The 19,871-nt window shown below is 36.0% G+C and overlaps 1 protein-coding gene across 6 annotated transcripts in view; it reads left to right on the forward strand.

Moving 5' to 3' along the window:
• Positions 1 to 1,762: 1,762 nt before the first annotated feature.
• The window catches only part of LOC123563085 (uncharacterized), a 77,148-nt gene continuing 59,039 nt past the window's right edge, over positions 1,763 to 19,871 (forward strand). For 3 of the 6 annotated variants that reach the window (XR_008368061.1, XR_008368071.1, XR_008368072.1), the window contains exons 1-3: positions 1,765 to 5,436; positions 15,672 to 17,174; positions 17,723 to 17,750. The gene's annotated coding sequence lies outside the window, so the exon portion shown is untranslated. Of the gene's footprint in view, positions 5,437 to 15,000; positions 17,175 to 17,722; positions 17,751 to 19,871 lie in introns of those variants that run through there. The other 3 variants (XR_008368064.1, XR_008368070.1, XR_008368065.1) reach the window with 3 other exon arrangements.

Here is a 19,871-nt window from a genome sequence, read left to right on the forward strand (position 1 = left end):
TGTATTGGTTTAGTCTGGTTCTTCTGTATATAACAACACAAAACAAACATATATCCTCAATAAAATTCATCTGAAATCATCCCAATGTTTGTGTCATACACATCCGATTTAAACATCAATTAAACACTATCAAAGAATTTATTCCTCATCAAAGAAATAAAATTTGTAAGATCTTTGGAGCATAGAAGGCAACCAAGCAAAACATAAAAGTAGATTTGGTTTGACCGAGTCTGTTCACGAGAGGACATCTGCAACAACCTTCAAGACCCGTAACAGTGGCTTAAGTGGAATTCCTTTGTACATAAACATGAATGAACTCGGTCAATGGACCAGAAAATATAACAAAACTACTCAGGGATTTATACCTTGTTTATTTCAATTTTGCACCAACACTATTTCACATCTGTCTTGTAATAAGAACTGGAATTTAAATACTGAAAATCTTGCCTCTGAAGTCCTGCCTATTATATTGATTTCCTGTCATACATGATAACAGACAAATGTTCAGACATTTATAACAACGTAATATTCACTGGTACGTCTCGTATAAAAACTTTCAAAACAGCAACATCTAAAATAAAGATACAAAGATACATGTTTTTTTTTCTTCACTATCATGTAAACTACGCGAATAATGTGGATCATAAGCATTTTCATTTTTGATATCAAGAAGTCGCTTATCTGACTTTGACTGTTTCACTTTGAATATATGTATGACACGCTGGGTCGTGAATGGTTTCAACTGTCTTTAGTATAAACTGCTATAAGGGACCAAAAGCCACCATCTGGACAAATTGAGGAGAGGATCCTATAATGATGCTACAGACCAACTTTAAAATAATGCCACAGACCAAGTTTGATGAAGTTCCGTCAAATGGTTCACGAAAATAATTTGTTTCAAGGTATTTCTAATTTTAACTCTTGTGTCCGCAAAAGGGGCCAACATCTCTATTTTGAACATACTTTACAGGGGACCTGGAAATGAGTGTACCAAGCAAGTTTGTCCATATATTTAGCTGTAACTGCCCATAAAAGCGGTAAAATAGACCCATTTGAATTCTCTTGAGAAAGGAACATGCAGGAGTGTTCTAGAACAAGCATTGTGTAATTCTGACATAGTCTCAAAGTTTATGAAACTGGTGGGTGATAGACTACAGACGATGAACGATGACCATCCACCTACACTAATAACTCCCCGACTATTCGGGTGAGCTAAGAAATGATTATAATATCTTAAAGGCACGGATCTCCAGATCGTCCGAAAATTAAAATAGGAGACAGGAAGTATTATTTTTGTTTTTCCTAAGAAGGCCTTTCAAGAAACTTGGTTATTGACAGATCATAACATATTGTAACTCATAAGAATTAATTAATTTACCAATTTTGCCATTCCAAATTGAAAAGCATTTGAAACGGGGGATCGGAGGTTGCCTGAATTATAATACTTTATCTTTAACGACCGTTAAGTAATTATTCCTCGGTGGTGTATTGGTCAACAGTGCAAAAAAAAATGTTTATTGCCACGGCGGCCCGGTTTCAATTTCCGGCTCGGGTGTGCTTTTTTCTTTCTTTTATTTTTCTTGTATTGGCATGTTTAAGTTAGTTTAGAAAAAAAACTCATATTCTAATGTTTATAATATGACAAAACTACAAAGACTGGTCATTTTAGACAAAAGCTGAATGTCAGTGTTAATAGATTTTTTAATAAATGAACCTTAAACACTGTTAAAATTAGATTGGCTTTCTCGAAGGTACTGGGATCCTTTAAAATTGTAGGTTTTGTCATATTATGAACATTACAACTCTATTTTCAGAAATGCCACATGAAAGGAACAATGCATGTCTTTAGAACTATGCATTTAATCTCGATCATGCAGTTTAGTTAGAAACTAGAATAAGGAAATTCATGGAAATACGTAGTATTCTTTATATTTTCAGAGGATGTAGAACATCATACAGTGGTTAATTAGAAAATACAAAATGCATGACATATAATAATTTAACTTAAAGATTTCATTTGCCGAAATACCGAACTATAAACAGCAACTTCTTTTTACACAATGTTGAATTATACACAACTTCCAATACGTGTACAGATCCGGAATCAAATACAGCAAAATATCACCATTATGATGACCTGTGACCCCATAACTCTGCAGGATCTACAGGAGCCATGAATTTTAATGCAATTATAATATATGGTAATAAGGGTGATTGCTTCACAAGTAAGCAGGAACCGAAGCTATAGTAGTTTCTACTAGGGAAACTGGGCAAAAGAAGGTATGTATTCGGTCGTAAATGGACACCTGTCACTGACGAAGTAGCCAAAGTCATAGAGTAAGTAACCATTAGGCTAGTAATCAAACGTATGTAGTGGGTTACAGATGGACACACTTGTGCAGGGGTGCACATTCTGGGTCATATGTGGGCATCATTAAGCATAATAACATTTACAAATATTAATAATCCTTGTGTTTATCATGTGATACATGCGTGAAACAATTAACCATCAATTTTAGACTGATGCAATTCTGATAGCATCAAAGTCGCTCAAAACAATCTATCTCGAACGTACCTCAAGTCCTGTGATATTCGTAAAGTGTACGTAAGGTATTCGTAGCGGATATCTCGAAAGCCTCGTTATTTACGACGCTTCGTGAATGTCCTCGTAAGTTGAGGCTGAAGAATCCACCCCTTAACGTTCTCGTAAAGTATATAAACTTACGTATTTCTACCTATCTGAAGACGAATCTGTTTGTCTCTTATTGTGCCACGCTGAAACTGGCGGGAATATGTCACTGAAGTTGTCATTCCGTCCGTTCGTGTCAACGAACATGAATTTGTTTTATATGGATGGATTTTAATGTTTTTACTCTGTTGTTTTTAGATGAAAAAGCGCCGTTTTTTTTTGTTTCACAGCGAAGGAAATACTCTTTAAAATCCCTTAACACCTGTCCGTTTGCATCCGAGCTATAGGTTCAACGGTTTGTCAGAATTGCAAGGCATTTGAATTGTTAGGACTATGCCTTTGCTCAAACGACCCCGACGAAATAAACCTTTATACTTTTTGGTAATTTGCACCGACGGTATTTTGAAATGATAATAAATTAAAAATTACAACTGAAGGTTGGCTTTTACTGCTGTATATATTTACTGGTGGATGCTGTTCATCAAAAGGTGTTGGAAATAAATGAAAACATAACAGTAAATTCTCTAAAAATCGCACTGAAAGCTTTAGCGCAGTACGATACAGGTTGTCTTTATAGAGATACATAATTTGTATCCTTTAAGGTATGTATATCACAATTATGGCTGTAATTTCCCATCACGGCATGAAGGCGAGAACTCTACTTTCTTATCACAAGTGTGACCTTGTTTCTTGCAAACTCTAACAGTGTTCTTTCCCTTCTGGTTTGACAATACTCCTGCGCAGAGGTTATGTATTTTAATTAAAGATATTAATTAAAGTTGAAAAGTTGATTAGTAGAAAGGTTCTTTGAATAGAATTGTTATATATATTTAATTTGCTCTTTGAATATACCTTTAAAAAATACTGTACACTCCTTATTATGTATACAAAAGATGGTAGATCTATATGTGGCCAAAGTTTAGAGTTAAAGTTGAACATAAAGCTAGTAGACATCTCTAAAATAATTATATATTCATCGCTGAAATATCAAACATATTTTTTTTTATTTTATAACGAAATAAAGTCTGATGAAAAGGAGATATTATACGGTTGGCAAGGGATAAAAGGTATATTTCCCATGTTGTTTAGCAAAAGACAACTTGTGGGCTATCAGGTGCAGTTGGTCGAAAAAGACGCCATTAAATAGATTATCCATGACGATACAATACCTTGAGTTACGAGCGCTTTACGAGGGCGTTAAGAAGTGTTTGGAGATAGCCGAATAACATACACAAGCTTACTGTCGCTGCTTTTTAATTTCTGACATAAATTTACAGCCGATACGAAAAAGTCATTTTCAGGCCCGCTTCCAGAAATTTTTGACTGGGGGTTGGGGGTACCAATCTAGAACAAAGACGTCAATTCCGAGGTGCACAGCAAGCGCTGAGAGCGGGTAGGTATTCGAGGTGTGTCTTTGTCTACGTTAGGGGAATCATGGGGTTCTCCCCCTGGAAATTTTTTTAATACAGGCATGAAATGGTGGCCTCTGGTGCATTTTGAGGTCTAAATTTTGAGGCAATGGAGGAGTTACTCGATCGATCCCTCCTTGATTGGGAGGTCAGTTTTGAAATACAGGTATGAAATAGTGGCCTTGAGTGCGTTTCTTGATCTTAGGCTAATTTTGAGAAAAAAATATTCCTTTGCCACATCTTTTATGAGTATAGGTTACTTCTCAGCCAACTGGGGAGGGGGATGCGGTGGGGGCACGAACCCCCTCGGTCTGGACATGGACCTGATTTACGTGATTTTTATGGAGTTATCAACGATAAGGCTTAACTATACTAAAGGAACCAGCGTGGGAGCCATCTGGTCTAGTCGCGTAATGGCTGCCAGGTATTTGAACACTAATTTTTCACTTGGCATGGCAACAGAGGTCTAAATTAAAGCTAGTTTCTGTTTAAATTTCATTGTGGATGTATTTGTGACATTTTGGTAGGAAAAATGTGAGAGCAGGTTGTATTTGGTGAAGTGAATCTCAGTTGTAGTATGAGTAGTACTTCCAGGTCACAGCAGTGTGATTTTGATGTCAGTTTACAGTAAGCAAATGTTTGTTTGTTTGTTTGTTTGTTTGTTTTGGGTTTAACGCCGTTTTCAACAGTATTTCAGTCATATAACGGCGGGCAGTTAACCTAACCAGTGTTCCTGGATTCTGTACCAGTACAAACCTGTTCTCCGCGAGTAACTGCCAACTTCCCCACATGAATCAGAGCTGGAGGACTAATGATTTCAGACACAATGTCGTTTATCAAATAGTCACGGAGAACATACGCCCCGCCCGAGGATCGAACTCGTGACCCCGCGATCCATAGACCAACGCTCTTACCTACTGAGCTAAGCGGGCGGGCTAGTAAGCAAATGTGACCAGAGAAATCTCTTAGAAGATAATGACCCCTACTTTTCTCTTCATTTTATATCAGTTTTATCATAACTCTTTAAAATGAGGTAAGGATTTGTTCTCTGAAATGGGTCTAGCTATGTTTGGAAGCTCTTTAAAAAATGTCAGTTTTATATAGAATATATAGGGAAAACTATTTAGATGGTTGTGACCTATAACATACTGATTTATTTTCGGTAGTGCACAGTTACTTCCCTTTAACCAAATACGCCATTTGCACCGGCTGTTCCAAAAGAGAAGAACAATGATTTTCGTGCAGATGTTTTTGTACCAGTATGCAAGTATTCGCTCCTTTAGAGCGTGATAACTTATTTGCAGGTCGCTGAACTTCATCATGCCAGAATGTACAAACGTAAGGGAGTGACCAGTCATAATAGAAGTTGAACATACAGTCGATGTAGCAATAACCACAGGAAAGATAACTCCTGCAAACTCTTGATCAGGTCTATTGCTCGATTGATGCATCATGCACCGATCCGTGTATCATGCACCAATTGGTGTATTCAGCAATACACCAATTTGGTGTATCAACCCGTAGAATGCCACTTTAAAACAAAATATTTCGATAAACAGAAATAACCACATTCCGATACCTTCATATGTTGTTGATGACATCAGCCATTTTCTGTCGCCATAACATCTTTTTCAGACAGACTGCTGCGTTTTTTGCGTTTTTTACATTGAATGTACTTTCACATGATTACAATTCATTGACAGGTAAGCGGACACCAGTTAAATACCCCAACAAAAGTGATTTACCCAAATTTCCTTGCCTTTATACAATCGCAGCCATGTTGGATTCGGATCTACCTTATAAAGCTACACAATTTTCCCAGCATGGCAAAATTTGATTGACATGTGTATTTGTATTGACGTCAGCGAATGGCTTCGGCGACAGCTGAAAATCTCACAAAACCTCAGAAAATGTCTGATTACTCTTGTAAAGTGTATCAGATTTGAATACTGTCAAGTGTGGTAGGTGTATTTTAGTGTTATTTCTTCACTACGCTCGCTAAATTGCGATCACCCTGTGTTCCGTGTGTATTTTCAGGGGACCCTGGGTTTTTGACGTTTCATTCCTGGTGTTTATTTTATATATATAGGGGGTATTTTTTGTAAAGATAGAATTCTATGGTCTTATTGATAGAATTTCAGACTCCTGTGGTATTACCTTGAATATGTATGGTGTACCTGTAGCGACATAATTAAAATAAGAAATAAGATTTCACAGTGTCAGTTTTGAAACCTCGTAATTTTCAAAGTTATTTTAAAAGTTGTATAATTAATAAGAAGTGATATCAAAGTTAGTTAATGTTAATGTTGTTTTTATTAATGATAAAAATCAATATGTTATATAAATCAAAGGTGTATCAAGGAGTTTGGTTAATAATTATCTATAGCTTGCATTCCTTTTATGTTGATCTTCAATATAGTTGTCTATATCTATCTTCTCTCTGTGAAGATTAGCATGGGCTTTAGTAACGTGTCCTTTTCTGACTTGCTTTCCGTGGTATTCAATCTGTTGAAATATGCATTATCACAATATCATGGGTGCATTTATTAATTTATTTTGTAGTTTTTACAGCACTTGCATAGATAACTGTTTTAAAAAATAATTTGCGGTAATTTTATGTTTTGGTTTATGTCATTTTTTGGACACTATACCAGGGGTTTTTTTTACGACTGGGGGAAGGGGCCCCTGCCTGTCATTGGGGGAAGAAAATAGCGCGCGACGAGCAATTTTGGGGGATTTTTTTCACTTGGGGTGGGGGGGGGAATTTACAATTATGCATACCGTATTTTGGTATGTATAGGTCGCACTTTTTCTACCCATTCTGCTGCCTGAAAAAGTTCCTGCGACCTATACGACAGAACATTGCCAGCAGTTTTTTTTTTCGGGCCAATTTTCTGACCGCAGCTCTCGCAAAATTACGTGCATCTGTTACGAACGAACAAAATGGATAAAAAATATCAATATCGGCGGCTTTTCAACCAATAGCGGTTACTTTCAATCAAATATATCGTAAATAACCCACACAGACTATTAAAATTACGAATGACTTTAATTCAAAGATGTTTTTGCAGTCTGAATTACGTTTGTTCCTACTTTCGTTTTACTGGACGCCATTGACATGTACTCCGGGTTGGATAAAATCTGGACAGATCCGTCCTCCATTCCAAACATTGTTTATACTAATTCTTAGCGTATTAAAAAACTTGAAAGATAATTTTTTACTTTTGATTTTTAAATAAAAGAAAAAAATCCAAAAAGAAATATTTTGTTAATCTTTTTACTCAGAATCAAAAGAACGCGGTTAATTACATGACACGGAAAGGTGTTATAATTGCTGTGCAAACAATTCACACTTAAACTTGCATGATAACAGAATGTAAACGCAAACCGTCTGCTGCCAATTAGTGTCAAAAAGCCGCTTTTCTTTGATATAATCTGTTACCGATACTACTGTTGGTACGAAACGGTTGGGAACGAAAACAACACTGTCCGATTTCCACCAACCAGGTTCTGATAATAATTCAGTCCGCGGCATCAATATGGCCGCCGCCATAACTTTTTGGCCGGTAAATATTAAATATTGCTGGGGAAAAAATCCGAAATTTAACTGCGACTAATACGCTAGAAGTTAAATTTTCCGACCATTTCCAGAGCAAAAATTAGATGCGGACTATACATTACCGCGACCAATACACACCAAAATACGGTAATAAACACTTTAAACTATCAGCATGCCCACTCATTTTTAAAGTTGAGGGTACATGTACCCCCTGCTTTTGCAAAATAGGGGTACACTTCACAATTTGGGGGTACACTACATCGCAGATCTGAAAATTTTCTATTGAACTACTGAAATTTGTATAGTACGTCGTTTTTTTGTTTTTGTTTTTTTTTTATATATATACCGTAGATACCCATGTATAATGCGCAGTTTTTTGACCCTCGGGACCACCCCCGAATCGTGGGTGCGCATAATACACAGGTATAGACAATTTTCCAACTTCAAAACAAGTTTGTTACCGATGTTCGCCATTTTGGTAAAGGGAAACTACTCCCCGCGCTTACTGTCTCCGCTAAAATCTAAGATTGCCGTTACGTTCCGTAAAAGATCGAATTGTTTATTTTTCTTTCAAACAAAATTAATTTCATATAAATTTAAAAGTATTTTGACGAAAGAAATGTTTACAAATCACAAAAATTATAATACTAATTAAAGATCGAGAATTATCTTTAACCGAGATCAAACTGTGAACAACATAATTGACACGAGGTGACACGTTAATTGCCGGTAAGTACTGGCTTTATGATCGTGACAAAAAGACTATCACACCTTTTGTTATCAGTTTGAATTGAGAAGCTCATGTCATTTTGAAAGATACCATTCCGAAATATTGAATCAGCTGCTATTTATTTATTCAAAATAGTGAATTAAAAAAGGTAAAACAACAAATATAACAATAATTTACTGGTTTTATTTTCGAGAAAACAAAAATCGATAGTACCGTGAACCCGATGCTGCTCTCCGCCGCGGAGATAAAATTTATTACCGGTGTCGATGTAAACCCTACTTTCGTTTTCCATCCACCTCAAAATTGACCAAAAATTTTTTTTTTTTTTTTTTTTTTTTTTCCCAGGATTTTGGACTAAGATCGGGGGTGCGCATTATACACGGGTATCTACGGTATATACAGAACTCTCGTGGGTGGGGTATAACAGATGAGATAATTTTAGAAAATGTAAAATGTTTTTCCAAAGTTAAGATAGGAAATTCTGAATCAAAAGACCCCTCCCTATATTATACTAAATATAAATATGTTTTCAGCAAGGTTCATGTATTCCCAATTTCGTGAACGGAACACGATTCGTCCGAAATAACATACAGTCAACTGAAGACTGGTAAAATTCGTCCATCAATAATAAATGCCCAAACTATTACAGATATGCAATGTGTATCAAAATTGCAGTTAAATATCGAAAAATAAAATACTGTTAACCTTTTGCTGAGTTTCTTAAAGCTAAAATGCCTTTTTGCGTTTCGTATCCATTCTTTTTTTGCACACGACCCGTGTGACGTCCGACTAAAACATTTACCAAACCCCTCCATACAGCTGACAATTACGCCGAGAATTCGGTGATGGAAACGAAATTATAACGTTCGTGGACCGGATCTGCGTTTTAGACCATACCAAATAATTGGCAAGTGCGCGATGAAATAAACAGCGATTTGGCAGCTGAACTGGAGTTCCGAATCTCTGCGTGCATGTACCCCCAGCAAGTGATTTTTATGCGTGCATTTGATATTTTGTACGTGATTCACATACTGCAGTGCGTGAATGGGCATGCTGACTATGTTTTTATTACATATTCCTGCAACTTTTAGCGACTCTGATATTTTAGTTTTTTAGCTCACCTGTCACATAGTGACAAGGTGAGCTTTTGTGATCACCCTTCGTCCGTCGTCAGTCCGTGCGTCTCGTACGTCCGTGCGTCAACAATTTCTTGTCTGCATGATAGTGGTTTCATTTATGATTTTATTTTAACCAAACTTGCTCACAACTTGTATCACCATAAGAGCTCGATTCCTTTCTTGAACTGGCCAGATCCCATTACAGGTTCCAGAGTTATGGCCCCTGAAAGGGCCAAAATTAGCTATTTGACCTTGTCTGCACAATAGCAGCTTTATTTATAATTTGATTTTTACCAAACTGGCACACAACTTGTATCACCATAAGATCTTGGTTCCTTTCTTGAACTGGTCAGATTCCAGTATGGTTTCCAGAGTTATGGCCCCTGAAAGGCCCAGAATTAGCTATTTTGACCTTGTCTGCACAATAGCAGCTTCATTTATGATTTGATTTTAACCAACCTTGCACACAACTTGTATCACCATATGATCTTGGTTCATGTCTTGAACTGGCCAGATTCCATTATGGGTTCCAGAGTGATGGCCCCTTAGCTATTTTGACCTTGTCTGCACAATAGCAGCTTCATTTATGATTTGACTTTAATCAAACTTGCACAAAACTTGTGTCACCATAAGATCTCGGGTCCTTTCTTGAACCGGCCAGATCCCTTAATGTATTCCAGAGTTATGGCCCCTGAAAGGGCCAAAATTAGCTATTTGACATTGTCTGCACAATAGCAGCTTCATCTATGATTTGATTTTAACCAAACTTGCACAAAACTTGGATCTTGGTTCCTTTCTTGGACTGGCCAGATTCCTTCATGGGTTCCAGAGTTATGGCCCCTTAAAGGTCCAATATTGGCTATTTTGGCCTATGCAGCCGTATAGAGACTTCATTTATGGTTTTATTTGATACAAACTTCCAAAATATCTTCAGCAACAATAAATCTTGGATTCCATGACAAATCAGATCCATTCGTAGGTTCCAGAGTTATTTTATATCTGATTACCTCCCCTGATTGTAATCAAAATGGATTTATATCAGTAAGTACTTATAGGACTTATTTGAAATTTCATTATTGTCATTAGTTGGACTGAGCCATTGAGGGTAGATAACTATGGACTGATTTTATATCAAATTACCTCCCTTTATTTCAAATTAAAATGGGTATATCTCCATAACTAATGAAGATAATGATCAGAAATTTCATTTATGTCAACAGATTTATTTAGCAGATCTTTCTTTTGTTAACTTACAATCATTTTTTTTTAATTAATTCCCTTTTACGTTAATATAAATAGCTTGTTTTCAGTAACATTTTTATTATTGGCCGTAGGGAAAAACCGAGACCACTTTTCTGTGATACAACATGGATGGTACCTCCAATTTTTAGGTGTATTTTGACTTATCTGTACCTTGTAAGAATTTTTTTTTCTTTTTGGTTTAATTTCTTCCCTTAGTTGTTCCTGTCCTTTGGACTTAGATATTTTTTCTGAGGACCTTCTTGTCCTCAAGTGCAATGATAACAGGTGAGCGATATAGGGCCATCATGGCCCTCTTGTTTACGCTTGGTATCAGAACCGATGATGTTGTAAAACAGTATCGTAAAGCGTCAATATGAACTAACGGAGTAATCTCCCTTGCTTTGTTTTATGATTTCGGAGGGGGGAATTTCGGACTGCGGTAGGGGAAATCCTTGGCTGTGGGGGAAATCCTCGGCTGGGGGACGAGGCCGATATTCGGCTGCTGCTATAGAATAAAAAAAACCCTGTATACTTTAGCATAATTTTCAGACAGATGCTAATTTTTCAAGCGTTCAGGCGCAGAATCAAGGTGAAGTCACTCAGAAATACCCGAATATCAATATGGCGGAACACATGCAGCAGTAGCATTGAGAAATTATAAACAAAATGAGTGCTTTTTAACCCTAGAAATCGTTGTTTTCAACAATAGATAATATGTAAGTAGTACATGATAGGAATATGTTTTATCATGACGATACCTTAAACATTTCAAAAAGAATGAAATAATTTGAAAACTTTACCTTGGAGGACTGTACTTTCGCTTTTCCCATGATGCGGAAATATCAAATACACATGAAATAATGGTCAGTTGATAAATTTTCTGAGCCGATACACTGATTGGTGTATTGTCGAATACACCAATTGGTGCATGATACACTGATCGGTGCATGATGCACCAATTGGGCAATATACTAGACCTGTTGATTTAGGATTTCCAATCATGCGACCACAAAAAAATTGGAATGCGTGCTTTCACTTTTAAACCTAGCTTATTGTGTTGCATGTAGGGTATCTGAAATACTGTATGATTTTTAAGACAAGAAAGTGTGTAGCCTTACTCATTTGGCTTATCTGCAAGACTTAGTTTATGATCTGATACAGATAACTCGCCAATAGCGGGTCACTATCAACACTTGTAGCATGTGGTGAAGAATGTTTAGACTTTCATGATATCTAAACTTACTAACACTTGAAATTATTGCTCACATTCATTTAAATGTTTGATTTATTTGAATCTATCTTTTATGTCTGAAGTTATGATGAAATATTTAAACTTGTCTGATTCACCAATAGGGTGTCACTTTTGCCAATAGGGGGTCGCCTAGTTTATCATATTTTCTATCCATTTAAAATAGTCTTTTTTTCTGACAAAACATGACTATTGTATTGGAAATAAACATTTCAAGGCAGAATATAATGAGAATCAGTATGTTTACATTTCAAATGGGAGATACTAGGTAAAAGGAATATAGCGCTAGTTTTCACAGTTGTATTTCTAAGCATAATTAGCACCAACAATATCTAAAACTAAAATCAAAATATTGATGCACCAAACCTTATTCATTTATCTAAATTTGCCAGTTCAAACCATTATTACATCAAATTAACCATTGATTCGTATTTTTAAAGTACTGGACCCGTAATAGAGTACCTCCTTTTTGAAGAGTATTCAGCTCCTACCACAAATCTACTTTGACTGCAATTTTCGGGGGGGGGGGGGGGGGGGGGGGGGTAGGTTCAAGCCCCACTGGGACCAAAATTTTTTTTCCATATTTTCCTTTTTTTCTATAAAGTTTTTACTTCTTTCAAGACTTATTATGGATGTATTGTACAAAAGTTGAAAATTTTCATTTTATATTAAAGCGATTTCTTGCTGTTCAAAGTGAATTTACCTCTGAATCAGGAGGGGTAGAGTTAGACATCTTTAAAAATACTGAGTTACATGCGGTAAAAGTTCTCTATTTTGCCTTCATTCTTTAGATTACATATTGTGGAAGAAATGCAGGTAGGTTTTACTTCTGCCCCAAGGTTATTTTTGAATGAAGTGAGCAAAATTCAAAACAGACCCACAGGATTCGACCTTAATTTTTCAATGGTGGAGTTAGAATTATGTCTCATTAAATCTGTTTTCTTGAGGCACCCTAGAAAAAATGATATTTACAGTTTTGTTTTGTGTTTTATAATTGTTTAACAACAGTTTGATGTTTCTTTTATCAAAATTAATGCTGTAATGAATTCTCTGCAAACGTTTTAGATAGTGGCCATCACATTGAAATTTTTCTCTACTTGAGCTTGAGGAAATACCATAAATTATACAAAATTTACAAAAAACGGCACGGTAAAAGTTGTTAACCAGGTTTTCAACGAAAACCTGAGTTATTAGATTGGGGTATGTCGTTGGTCGGGCGGACGGGCGGCGGCGTCAAACTGGTGTTTCCGGTCAATAACTTTTGTTTCGGTAAAGATATTTGAATAAAACTTGGTGTGTATATAGCTTATATCAAGACAAAGGCTGGGATTGATTTTGGGGTTTCTGGGGTCAAGGTCAAGGTCACTGTTACATAAAATAGAAAAAGGGTTTCCGGTCAATAACTTAACTTAGGAATGAGCTATCATGATGAAACTTGGTGTATAGAAAACTTATATAAAGTTGTAGCTTGGGATTGATTTTGGGGTTTCTGGGATCAAGGTCAAGGTCATTGTTACTAAAAATAGGGTTAGGTTAGGGTTAGGGTTTAGGGTTAGGGTTGTGCTTTAAAGTTGTGCACTGTGATTCAGTATACATTTTTATTCTTATGAAAAGTGTTGAAAACCTGGTTTCGTGGCATTGCCGCGTTTCTTGTTTAAAATTTGCAACACAGTGCGAAACATGGTCAACTTTAAGAATATACCAAGCAAATGCCATTTTTTAAACACTACTATTAGGGGTCCAATACCTTAAGCAGAATAGACAATCTTTTGATTATCCCTGATATGGGTGATCCTAAATTATTGGCTAAATTGCCGCCTCTGCTTGATGGCACTTTTTTTCGTCAAAGTCAATCTAAAATTCATAATCATATTATTCCTATGAAAGTGTGTGTTTCACTCTTCAAAATGGTACCAAATTTGTGTGGTTTTATCTAAGAAACTGTCAGGTATGCTTAAAAATATTTTACTTCAAAGAATTCAAGAGTGCTAAAATCCAAGTCAGGAAACCTGGTTGCAAGAGTTATCTACTCATGGAACTAAAACTTATTAGATTAGATCCATCTTCTTTTGTGTAATAATTGCTTAGTGATAAGTTTATATTACTGGATACTTAAACATTGTATACTCTAATATGTATAAGAGAGATTCACATTTTTTTTTCAAGTGACCCGCTATTGGCAGTGATTCTCTATTGGCGAGTTGACTGTATTTAATTTTTTTATAGTTATCATCCCTACATCCCTCTATTAAAGCCTTACCCGTATCTGCATTTTACTGTTAGGAAAAACGAAGACATTAAAAAAAGTTTAAAAAAGTCATAATAGAGATACTAGTCAAAATAATTTGACGTTCAGATTGTTTTATATTTGTGACTGGCAATGATGACTAAACGTCGAAACTTTGAAGGATCAAAATAATGGGAGGATGAATTACAGTACACAGTCATGTAATTGTTATTGGTTTTATCACTTTCGCATATTGCATGTATACACGGTAAACATTAATCGTGTACAGTACATACATAGGTTTAAATCACCAGAAAATTCGTAATTTTAGATATTATTTGATAATTTTTATATAAATCAATGAGGAATTGAAATCCCTTTTGATACATGTAAGTTTTATTTGAATTTTTGGCCAATTCATGAAATAATTGGCATTTAAACCTATAGCATGTAAAGCGTCGGCAGCGAAGAAAATTTCATCGGAAATTGCTTCAACTATTTTGGTCTTTCGAGTGTTTGACGCGATCAAGTGGGGATATTGCCCATATGAAAAAATTATCTCAATATTTCCTAGGATCGCGTCAGATTAGTTGGACTAGATCCAGGGCTCCAGATAAGATGCGTATTAGCATAAATTATGCTTTGAAATAATGCATATACGCATGTCTGATAATTTTTAAGCGTATAAAAACGTATATGAAATAACAGAAACGCACGCAATGACTTTTTACTTGCGTAAACAAAATCTGAATCGTCCGGATGCTTTATGTAAGTCTGCATTAATTCTCCCACATTGAACGTACACACGCATTGAATGGTACTCTATAAACCTAGGTTAAACTATTTTTTACACTCGATGTCTGCGTATATCAAATAGTTGGGAATTAATATTGATGGTACGGTAGGGTATTTTAAAGCGGTGTCGATTTAAAATATCAACTTCCGGTGCGGAATAAACAAAAATGTCTCTTTCTAAGAATGTATAAGTGAACAAACACTCTGCGCATTCTTTAAACCAACAAAACTGATCCCCAAAACATAGCTAAAGGTATATTGAATATTTTATTTTATTCGGTAGCGAGTTTGAAGCCAAAGTAAGCCAAGGGAAAAAAAAGAAGCAAAAACTTAAATGATGAATTGAAACTAAACTGCAAACAAATGCATGGGTGTTACACCCAATAAATATGTTATAAAACTGATTTTGAGCGCGCTGTCTCCTGTAACAGCTCTTGTTAACTCATCTGACTGTGTATCTTTGGACCATTCCAGCTTGTGTATGTTAACTTGTGTTAGGGGGACCATACAGATGAGGCGTATTCTAATTGTGGTCTGACCAGTGTTTTGTATGATAGTGCTTGGCGTTTTCGTGTTTTGTTTTGATGTTGCATTTAAAGAAACCTAGTGTTCTGTTTGCATTTGTTGTTATACTGTTGATATGTGTGTTCCAGTTGAGGTCTTGGCTGATGTCAACACCAAGGTATTTTGCATCGGATCCTTAACTGGGGACAGTGTAGCTTAAAGGGGAACTGGATGGGCTTTCTGCTACGTGTGATGTGAAGGACCTGGCACTTGCTGGGGTTAAATTCCATGTCCCACATTTTTTCCCAAGTTTCTAAGTTATGGAGATCATTTTGTAACCTTTGGCAATCTTTGAGGGAGGAAACTGCAAGGTACGCGGCTGTGTCATCTGCAAATAGCCGTACCTGGGAGGTGACTGTATCAGGAAGATCGTTAATGTACAGTAGGAAGAGCAGGGGCACCAGGACAGAGCCTTGGGGGACTCCTGATGTGACATGGACTTGATCAGACATGTGACCATTGACCATGACAGACTGGTCAGACTTACTTGCTTTAATAAATTAAACATTAATATTCATGTAGAAATTTCAAATGCGATGAATTTAATTCATGTTTTTAAATAAGAGACTTAAATCTTCAAAAATATTATGTAACAGGTGCGAGGAAATATCTACCCTGACACCGGTTTCAATATGGTAGCAGGGTACACTTAGATGCGAAAATTTTGGGAACGGACGGTCTTACATGTAGCGAGTCGCAATATTGCACTTGCCTTATGAGCAGAATTAGGGTGGCCATTTTATAAATTGCATGCATGTTTTGTGCTTTTAATTAATGGCAAGATCAGGATTCTCATACAAGAATAAAGAAAGTTATCAAAATGAAAGGTTTACACCATCCATGAAAAATAGCATGCCAAAATCATCAATTTTGCACTTTTTGAACAGCCTGCAATGATTCCACTGCAAGAACAATGCCCAATTTTATTGCATTTCTCAATTTAATAGTCCTTACTGAACGTCAGGATATAAACGGAATGGGGGCCCATCCAGCTCGTTTTTTTCACAAAATAGCGAAAATGTTCCAGAGTATCAACAAGCACAGAACCCTTCCGTGATTTGAATTTTTCCGTGAAAAGGTGTCTCATTGATCATACAAAGCTACCAGCAGTTAGTTTTCCAACTGACATCAGAATTTTAGATGTATCGGCTGTATAAATTTTCTAAAGACTTAATAATCATTATCTCTCACCTTAATCTACAGTCATCCAAAATCACGAAGTTCTGTTTACAACAAATATTGATGGGGGCCAAAATTCGAAGTGTACCCTGCTACCTAAACAGCAGACTGCCAATGACATTAAATTGCAGAAACAAAACACAAAATATACGTTCATAAAATGTCAGCGAGGCAAGTTTATGCTTTAATGTCAACATAAATTCAATTATCAGAGATGTAATAATTACAAATACTTTGTACATGTACCAGAAAACATTCCTAACAGATTTCATTGGGGATTTCCTAACAGAAATATGCAGAATAAATTTGGACATGACGGAGACAGCAACAGTCAAGAGTTACCATGCTGTACCGAAACAAATCATGACCTAGACACAGTTAAATCCACCTTAGAGCGTGACAGCACATCTTTGGTAAGATGGTTTTCAGATAATAAAATGCAAGCCAATCCAGACAAATTTCAGGCAGTAGCTATAGGACCTAAAACTAAGAAATGTAATATTACTTTCGATTTGGCTGGAAATGAAATAAACTGTGATGATGAAGTAAATCTGTTAGGTGTTACTATTGACTTTGAGACTCATATTTCAAATATTTGTAAGAAAGCTTCCAGACAATTAAATGTTTCAAAACGTATTGGTAGGCATCTATGTAAATTAGGAAAACTAAATATATATTATTCTTTCATTCTATCAAATTTCAATTATTGTCCTTTAACATGGCATTTCTGTGGGGAAGTAAATACTAAAAAGATAGAAAACATTCAGAAAAGGGCCTTAAGATTCATCTACAACGATTATCATTCAGATTATGAAGAGCTATTAAGTAAATCCCAACTCCCAACTTTAAAAATTAGACGGCTAAGATATATGGCTATAGAAACTTTCAAAATAATTAGCAAGCAGTCACCATCTTATCTTCATGATTTAGTTAAAATAAAAAGTAATTCTTATTCTTTTAGATACACCAACACTGCTGAAATCCCACAGGTAAGAAGCACAAGATATGGACTCAGATCTTTCCGTTCCGCGGCACCCAGACTCTGGAACTCATTACCCCAACATTTCAGAGATGTTAGGGGCTAAATCAGTACCGGAGTCTGATTAGCTCGTGGGACAGGCAGAGTTGTAGATGCTCTTGTTCGAATTAAATTATTTTTGTTATTTTTCAGTTTTGCTTTTCCTGCCCTCTGTCAACCAATATGGTTTTGTTTTTGTTTTTTTTCTAGTGTGCTTAGTATTATGCATGTGCTGTTTGCTTTGTTCTTGTTGCTCTCATATAATCTCTGTTATGTTCACTCCTGCTTTTTCCGCCCTCTGTCAAACATGTTGTGTTAAGTTTACACAGTATTATTCATGTGCTGATTGCTTGTATTTAATTATGCATGTTTTAGTTGCTCAGTGCTTTGCTTTATTTTTAGTCTGTAGCATGTTTTGTCTGCTCTTAAATAGAAAGTTTCTTTTATTAACCAGGTTTTCAACGAAAACCTGAGTTATTAGATTGGGGTAGATGTCGGTCGGGCGGGCGGGCGGGCGGCGGTGGCGGCGGCGTCAAACTGGTGTTTCCGGTCAATAACTTTTGTTTCGGTAAAGATATTTGAATAAAACTTGGTATGTATGTAGCTGATATCAAGACAAAGGCTGGGATTGATTTTGGGGTTTCTGGGGTCAAGGTCAAGGTCACTGTTACTTAAAATAGAAAAAGGGTTTCCGGTCAATAACTTTTGTTTCGGTAAAGATATTTGAATAAAACTTGGTATGTATGTAGCTTATATCAAGACAAAGGCTGGGATTGATTTTGGGGTTTCTGGGGTCAAGGTCAAGGTCACTGTTACTTAAAATAGAAAAAGGGTTTCCGGTCAATAACTTAACTTAGGAATAAGCTATCGTGATGAAACTTGGTGTATAGAAAACTTATATAAAGTTGTAGCTTGGGATTGATTTTGGGGTTTCTGGGGTCAAGGTCAAGGTCATTGTTACTAAAAATAGGGTTAGGGTTAGGTTAGGGTTAGGGTTAGCATATCTTCTACATGCATGGAGGGATTTTGATGAAAGTTGGCACAATTGTTCACCATCATGAGACGGAGTGTCGTGCGCAAGAACCAGGTCCCTAGGTCTAAGGTCAAGGTCACACTTAGAGGTCAAAGGATACAAGAATGAAAACTTTGTCCGGAGCATATCTTCTTCATGCATAGAGGGATTTTGATGTAACTTGGCACAATTATACACCATCATGAGACGAAGTGTCTTGCGCAGTTCCCTTCTTTAGAATTACTTCCCTTTGTTGTTACTATAAATAGCTTATATTGTAACTTTTTCATTACTAGACGTAGGGAAAAATCGAGACCACTTTTCTGTAGTACAACATGCATGTTACATCCAATTTTGAGGTGTATTTTGACCAATCTCTACCTGGTAAGGATTTCTGTGTGGACGTACAATTTTTTTTTTTTTGTATTTTTTTTTTTTTTTTTTTTTTTTTTTTTAAGATTAACTTCCCTTAGTTGTTACTATAAATAACTTATATTGTAACTTTTTTATAATTGACTGTAGGGAAAAACCAAGACCACTTTTCTGTGGTACAACATAGTTGTTACTTTCTAATTTTAGGTGTATTTTAAGGTATCTCTACCTGGTAAGGAGTTTTTTTGTGGACTTAGAAAAACAAAAGAATTACAATGATTACTAAACAACCACAAAATTAAAATTACATCTGCAAATACAGGTGCTAGAGTAAAGAAATTTGCTGTGACGGGCGTATATTGTGACATTCTGGCACTCTTGTTTATTCTTATGAAAAGTGTTGAAAACCTGGTTTCGTGGCATTGCCGCGTTTCTTGTTGACTTCTGAAATACAGCTGTTAATCAGTCCATAACAAGTCTGATTTGATGTGGTAGATGTCTTAAACCATTTTCTAAAAACGCATTAGTGTTCTTTTTCAGTTCAGTGTTTTACCATCTATTTGCTTTTAACTAGCTTTTAGGCCTAGGCCAAGATTAACAGATGTATTTCAGGTTTAACCATTTTGTATGTATAAATCATGTACTATTTATAAACTTGATTTGCTAATGTTGTAACTCTTTTAATAGGTACATCTTTATTATGTTATT

Source organism: Mercenaria mercenaria, chromosome 2 (genome assembly GCF_021730395.1).
Source record: "Mercenaria mercenaria strain notata chromosome 2, MADL_Memer_1, whole genome shotgun sequence".
Taxonomy (NCBI): domain Eukaryota; kingdom Metazoa; phylum Mollusca; class Bivalvia; order Venerida; family Veneridae; genus Mercenaria; species Mercenaria mercenaria.